This window comes from Bison bison, unplaced genomic scaffold (assembly GCF_000754665.1).
Source record: "Bison bison bison isolate TAMUID 2011002044 unplaced genomic scaffold, Bison_UMD1.0 scf7180017864489, whole genome shotgun sequence".
Classification (NCBI taxonomy): domain Eukaryota; kingdom Metazoa; phylum Chordata; class Mammalia; order Artiodactyla; family Bovidae; genus Bison; species Bison bison.
Window position 1 is genome coordinate 7063351 of NW_011495048.1, and position 7218 is coordinate 7070568.

At 36.0% G+C, this 7218-nt stretch overlaps 1 long non-coding RNA gene across 1 annotated transcript in view; it reads left to right on the forward strand.

Moving 5' to 3' along the window:
• LOC105005317 overlaps positions 1-2399 on the forward strand; it is a 63510-nt gene extending 61111 nt beyond the window's left edge. The window contains exon 3 of the long non-coding RNA XR_827304.1: positions 1221-2399. This is a non-coding gene — a long non-coding RNA (uncharacterized LOC105005317). The remainder of the gene's footprint in view (positions 1-1220) is intronic.
• The last annotated feature ends 4819 nt before the right edge of the window (positions 2400-7218 follow it).

Here is a 7218-nt window from a genome sequence, read left to right on the forward strand (position 1 = left end):
CCATGAATCAACTATATGTATACGCTTACCCCCTCGCTCGAGAGCCTCCCTCCCCCATCCCACCCCTCTAGGTCATCAAGATACCAACAAGATAAACCAATGAATCTAAAAACAAAATCAAACAATTAAAAAAAAATTCCAACGAAATCACAAAACAAACAAACCAAAAACCAAAGCAGAGAACTAATGGAAGAATAAAGCAAAGGAAATAAAACAAATAGGCAAAAATGATTTTTTTTAAAAAAGGAAAAAATCAATATACAAACCAAAGTGGGGAAATTGTCCTCAGAGACCCATTATGCGGGGATCTTTACAGTCCTTTCCAGTGTTCAGGGTTTCCTAATAGTATTCATTTGGTGTTCTATGGTGATTGTTGCATCTCTAGATGTATTCCTGATGCATTTGTGGAGAGAGATATTTTCTATATCCTCCTTCTGCTTGCTCAGACATCTTGAAATTCCCTTGCTTTCCAATTTTGCATTCACAAAGGAACTGAGAAGTCCAACTCCAGGCAAAAATCTTATGTGTAAATGATCTAGCTTAATCATAGGCAGTGATAAGGTTTAGTGTGGCAGATCTCAAGGAAAGCTGGAGCTTATTTTTGCCACCTGACTGTGCTATCACAGGAAGTGAAGAAAGGCTTGATTGTAACTTCCAGGATGGCTCATAGTCCTAGCTAATCTACTAGTCCCATGACTGCTCAACATTACTAGGGGTTTCTTTTCTGCATCTTTCAAATTACACTTGAATACTGTCTCTCACATTTTTTAAGTTTCCCAATGGAATAGAGGGAAAAAATAAATATGAATTCAATTAAAAATGAAAAGGATGGATTAGTGAGATTAATATTTAGGAGGCAATTGCACTTTTTGAAGAATCATTCTAGGCATTTTAATCTAAATATCACATTCAATTTATATTTACATTCCCATGCAGTCTTCACAAACATTTTATTAGGGAGATATTATTTACCCACTTCACAAACAGGAAAAGTCAGGTGTCAAATCAAACAAACTCTTGAAAATGCTTAACTGTCTCCCTGTAGCAATGACTCTGAGTAAATTTCCTCTTGGCAGGCAATGAAATATTTTAGAGTAAAGTTTCTATATTTCTTATTACATTTAAAGATGGTATGTATAAGCAAATACCGAAGATCAACATACATTTACTTTGAGTTGATGGCACCAAGTAAAACAGCATTCTCCTTGTTTTTTCCTCAGAAATATGTTTTGTCCTTGGGGAGACAAGATCTTCAGGACAAGTGAAATAAAATCCTGACTTTCATTCTTACATCGTGTTCCCTACTCCAGTTGAAAGTAATCATCAGGGGAACTTTATTCTTCACAGGAATTAAGCATATTTACGTCTTGTCAAGTTGAATCAAAACTCAAACAGATGGAAAGAACACGGTAGAATACTGTAAGTAACACACCTGCTTGTTGGTCTCACACGCTTCTAGTATTTTCAATTATTCACAAAAAATTACCGACATTATATGTTTATTATTCAAGAGTAAAAGACATTAAAATATTTAGAAGATACTTCTAAGAGGCAAAACAGAACTTGAGGCATGAGCTTTGGCGAGGCCAGTGAGATAAAATATAAAATGAATTCACTAATCATGACAGGTTATGATTAGTCTGCAGCTAATGACTGGTCTGCAGCTCTAAGAAATGTTCGTCTGTTTGCTATATCTTTATGCCCATTTCACAGGTTTATATTTGATAAAGTCCCCCCAAAAAATGGCATAGAAAATGATTTTTATAATGATTGCTGAAGGAAATTCCTGGAGTTACATGGGTTATGCTTGTGCTCTGTACTTCAGTGATTAAATAAATTTATTTGCTCCTCAGTGGTGACTTGAATGTGCCTTAAATTTAAGTTAGATATTTCAGGATCTTGCTAGGCTAATGAATTTATCTAATTTTGAATATGTTTAAGAGCCAACATTAACTCTGTATTGAGTCAGCTTCTAGGACTTATCTAACAGTGAATAAGAAAAAAAATAAACAAAGCCAGCTTTCCTGGAATTGGGCAATGATGTAAAATCAGACATTAGAGCAAACAGCTAGAATATAAGAAATAGAGGCCAAAGTGTTTTATAGAGTACTGTGGAAACACAAGGTAAAGACAGTGAAATCCCATGAGTCAAACCAAGATTTTCTACCTTTCAGAGTAGTCTGCTGTGGGTTAAAAATGAAGCAAAATTAGAAGTGTTTGGATAAGTAAAACAAAATAAGGATAGCTATCATCAACATACTTTCTCAACATGAAAGCAGTTAAAGGGCATTCACCATAAAGTCCATGTTGATGGACAAAGATAAAATATTAGTTTATATTTGTTGCAAGTAATATCAAGATTGCCATGAGAAATATCAATAACCTCAGATATGCATATGACACCACCCTTATGGCAGAAAGTGAAGAGGAACTAAAAACCCTCTTGATGAAAGTGAAAGAGGTGAGTGACAAAGTTGGCTTAAAGCTCAACATTCAGAAAACTAAGATCATGGCATCTGGTCCCATCACTTCATGGCAAATAGATGGGGAAACAGTGGAAACAGTGTCAGACTCTATTTTTCTGGGCTCCAAAATCACTGCAGATGGTGATTGCAGCCATGAAATTAAGAGACGTTTACTCCTTGGAAAGAAAGTTATGACCAACCTAGATAGCATATTCAAAAGCAGAGACATTACTTTGTCAACAAAGGTCCGTCTAGTCAAGCCTATGGTTTTTCCAGTAGTCATGTATGGATGTGAGAGTTGGACTGTGAAGAAAGCTGAGTACTGAAGAATTGATGGTTTTGAACTGTGGTGTTGGAGAAGACTCTTGAGAGTCCGATGGACTGCCAGGAGATCCAACCAGTCCATTCTAAAGGAGATCAGTCCTAGGTGTTCTTTGGAAGGAATGATATTAAAGCTGAAACTCCAGTACTTTGGCCAGCTCATATGAAGAGCTGACTCATTGGAAAAGACTCTGATGCTGGGAGGGGTTGGGGGCAGGAGGAAAAGGGGACGACAGAAGATGAGATGGCTGGATGGCATCACTGGCTCGATGGACATGAGTTTGAGTGAACTCCGGGAGTTGGTGATGGACAGGGAGGCCTGGCGTGCTGCAGTTCATGGAGTCTCAAAGAGTCGGACACGACTGAGCGACTGAACTGAACTGAATTGAATATCAAACTGCTTGTAATTGTAATGTAGGCTAAATGTGGTTTTGTCACTTATAAATACACTGATAATTAAAAGTACATTTGGATTCTGAGAGTATTTGTATTTCACAGGAAAGACTGCTGCTCAGTCAAAATAATATGTTAGTTGCTCAGTTGTGTCCGACTCTGTGTGACCCCATGGATGGTAGCCCACCAGGCTCCTCTGTCCATGGAATTTTCCAGGCAAGAATACTGGAATGGGTTACCATTTCCTTCTCCAGGAGATCTTCCCAACCCAGGCATTGAACCTGGATCTCCTACATTGCAGGGAGATTCTTTACTGTCTGAGCCAAGACGCCCAAAATGATATATGTTGATATTTATGATTGATAAATTCTGAATGTGATTGAGAGAGTCATTTCCTAGGCAGGTTGATAAGGAGTCTAGGGGTCCCCAAGGAGAGAGGGGTCTGGAATTCTCAAGGAGGAAGAAAGGACAAACTTTTTTTCTTTCTCCACATTCCTTAGGATTATATAACAATAATGTATCCTGCCTAAGGACAGTCTTTGGATTAAACCTTCTGTTAACTTAAGATGTAAATTATGGGAGTAGACCTGGTCTTTACAAGGATGTATCCTGCCTGAGGCTTCTGTTAACTTAAAATGTAAATTATGGGAGTAGGTCTGATGAGGTCTTTACAACCTCCAGACATTCTTTGGATTATATAACTTCATTGTTAACACTAGCAAGCGGGTACTCTTTCTGCCCCCTTCTGATGCCTATGTCAGAAGCTTTCTCTATCTCCTTTATACTTTAATAAAACTTTATTACACAAAAGCTCTGAGCGATCAAGCCTCGTCTCTGGCCCCGGATTGAATTCTTCTCCTCCGGGGGCCAAGAATCCCGATGTCTTCGTGTGATTCAACAACAACCTTTCATGATCCTAACTACAAAATGATTTTTAGGTGAGCTTAATTTATAAACACTCACCCTGTGGTTAAATCTAGTTCTGTTTTAATGCTAAACATTTTAAAAGAAATGTAAGGGGTAAATGAAATAATAGAAATGGCTCTAATTACTACTTCTGTAATGCCCACACAAAGTTGTGCAGTCTCACAAACTGGATTTTTTTCCCAGTCACAGATAGTCAAGGTCCACTTCTATGTTTCTTGTCTATGTTGCACTTCCATTGTTTGTTACTTGGCACATTTCTATGGGGAAAATGCCAGGGATTTCCTGGTAGCTATTTAACCATCTTTGGCAGAAGGAGATGTGTTCTATAGCCTCACAAGCCCTTGATTGATAGTAGCTTCTCTCAGAAATCACAACTCTACTGTCCACAGTAGTACTGTCTCTCCATGTGGTTTTAATTCACAGCCATGACATTAAAAGTGGACTGTTTTTTTTTTAATAACTTACTTTGGCTGAGTCCCGTCCCTGTGCACCTGAAACTACCACAACACTGTTAATTGACTATATCTCAATACAAAATAAAAAGTTTTTAAAAATAAAAAAACATTTTCTTTTAATAACCAGTTGAAGCAGAGTTTTGGCTCATGGCTTAAATTTAGGGAGGAAAATTTTGGCCATACAAGAAATTCAGAGGTTTTAAATTTGAAGTTAACCTAACTAGCACAAAATTATCTTAGACATGAGTACAGTTTATAATAGTTTCACATTGGAACTATAAACATGTCATATTATTTTATTCTGTCAGAAAAGTCTTATCTGCTCAGAAAATATCCAGAACAGGCATTTTTAAATTTTTCAACACAAGGAATGGTAGAAAAAATCAGAATTTCATAGACTTTTCTGATATGGATTGATATTTTGTTGTAAATTATTTCTAAATGTTTATGCTTTTCTCATTTTATGAATTCTCAGTAAAAGCTAAGTATTTAATAAAACAAATGGTGACTACCATTATATGACTAAAGAAAATAGCATGGATTTGCACATAAGAAAGTTTCAGAAAAGGGCATTCATTGAACTAACAGCAAAAATTCAGATTCCAAAAATTTTGAAGGCATTGAAAACACTAAAATTTTCTAATAGTGAGCAGTTAGCAAAATTTACAAAAGAGTACATGAATACTGTTAAGTATATTTGTATATCAAAGACTCTTTTGTAGTTTAAATATGTAAAATGTATTGTGATTTAGTTGATTTATTGCTGATGTTATCAATTTGGACATGTTTAATTAAAAGATATTACAAAAATACATAAGTGATATTTTTTGATTTTATTTGAAAACCTAAAAATATACTTGGAGGTGTGCACCTTATACATGTGGGGGGGGGGGTGTTTTATTTTCTCTTTTCTATAGATTTTGTTTCTAGTTCGCCCATTCCTTAGTCTTCTCTATCTTTAACTAGAAATAAAAGTCTTAGATTGTGTCATAAATTATTCTGGGACATCTTATTTGGCCTTTAAAATCATTTTAAAGCTGTGATCATTATGATTTTCCTACCACTTGCTTATTATAATTCTCTTACCATTTTTTTGTGTATACTGCAATGATGAACATCACATTTGCTAAAATCACATTTATTGAAAATCTGTGTGCCTACAGAAGATAAAAACATTAGAAATGTATGTTATCAGTCTTTCTTATATTGATGCTACAAAACTTGAATTGAGGGGAGCAATAATTATCAAAAGATATGTCACTTCTGTGTGGGTGCAATTTTTCTTGCAGAAGTATTGCTCCAAAATAAAATTCTAAACTATGCAAAAATGTCATATAAAACCTCCTGTATTTCATATTTTATTCCTTTTATTCATTTCTAAAATGAAGATCAGCTATGTGTTTTATTTTTATGATGCTTCAGTTTATCAAGCATAATATAAATCCCAAATGTTTACTAGTCATATTAATATGGACTTTGCAAAGACAAAATATTTAGATGATATATTCCTACAAGGTCATCAGTCATTTTTATGCTACAGTGAAATAATCTTCCCGGTATGTTGCCTGGGAAGTGAACGTTCTTTTAAATCATCATAATTTAGATTTTCTCCTCCCTCCCTTTGGAATGCATTTTATGTGAGTAACAAAAAATAGTAATGATTTGCGTTTTTGTTGAGCACGCAAATCTTATATGTGACACAGGGAAAAAAGAATTCTAATGATTCATCATAATATATTCAGAGAGATATAAATGTCCACCTATTGACTCAGAGAAATCACTGCAAGAGTAAAGATTAGCTTAAAAAAGAAAAACCAGTAAAGAAATCTGATCTGTAATGGAACAAATCACTCAGTATTATCAGTGGGAAGGAAAGGGAAAAGAAGTATTTATTGAGCACTTGTGTGACAGATTCATGATTATCAAAATTATGAAGCCTGTTATGGAGGAAAGACATCCCTGGTGGCTCAGACGGTAAACCGTCTGCCTACAATGCAGGAGACCTGGGTTCGATCCCTGGGTCGGGAAGATCCTCTGGAGAAGGAACCACTCCAGTACTCTTGCCTGGAAAATCCCATGGACGGAGGAGCCTGGCAAGTTGCAGTCCATGGGATCGCAATGAGTCAGACACGACTGAGCGACTTCACTTTCACTTTTTAACTTTCATGGAGGAAAGAAGAAATAAAAATGAATCACTAAAATGACAAAAGTCCTGTAAGTGTAGAAATTATACTTTAAGAACCTTACTAATGTTAAAAAATGATAAACACATAAGATCATAGGGTTGGAGAAAGGGAAGTAGAAGTATCAATACACTGATTTTCTGTTCTTTCATAGCAGAAAGTTAATACTGGAAATATTAAAAATGTTGGAATTATTAGACATTTGGGAAACATGGATGAAAGACAAGCTACAATAACTCCAGTTTTTGATGTGCTTCAAAACTCCTCTGCTGATAGAGATGCAGACATAGAGAAGAGACTTGTGGACACAGTGTGGGAAGGAGAGGGTGGAACAAATTGAGAGGGTAGTATTGAAATAATAACATTACCATGTGTAAAGCTGATAGCTAGTGGGAAGTTGCTGTACAACACAGAGAGCTCAAGCCAGTGCTCTGTGACAGGCTAGATGGGCGGGGTGGGGGGGGGAGAGGAGGG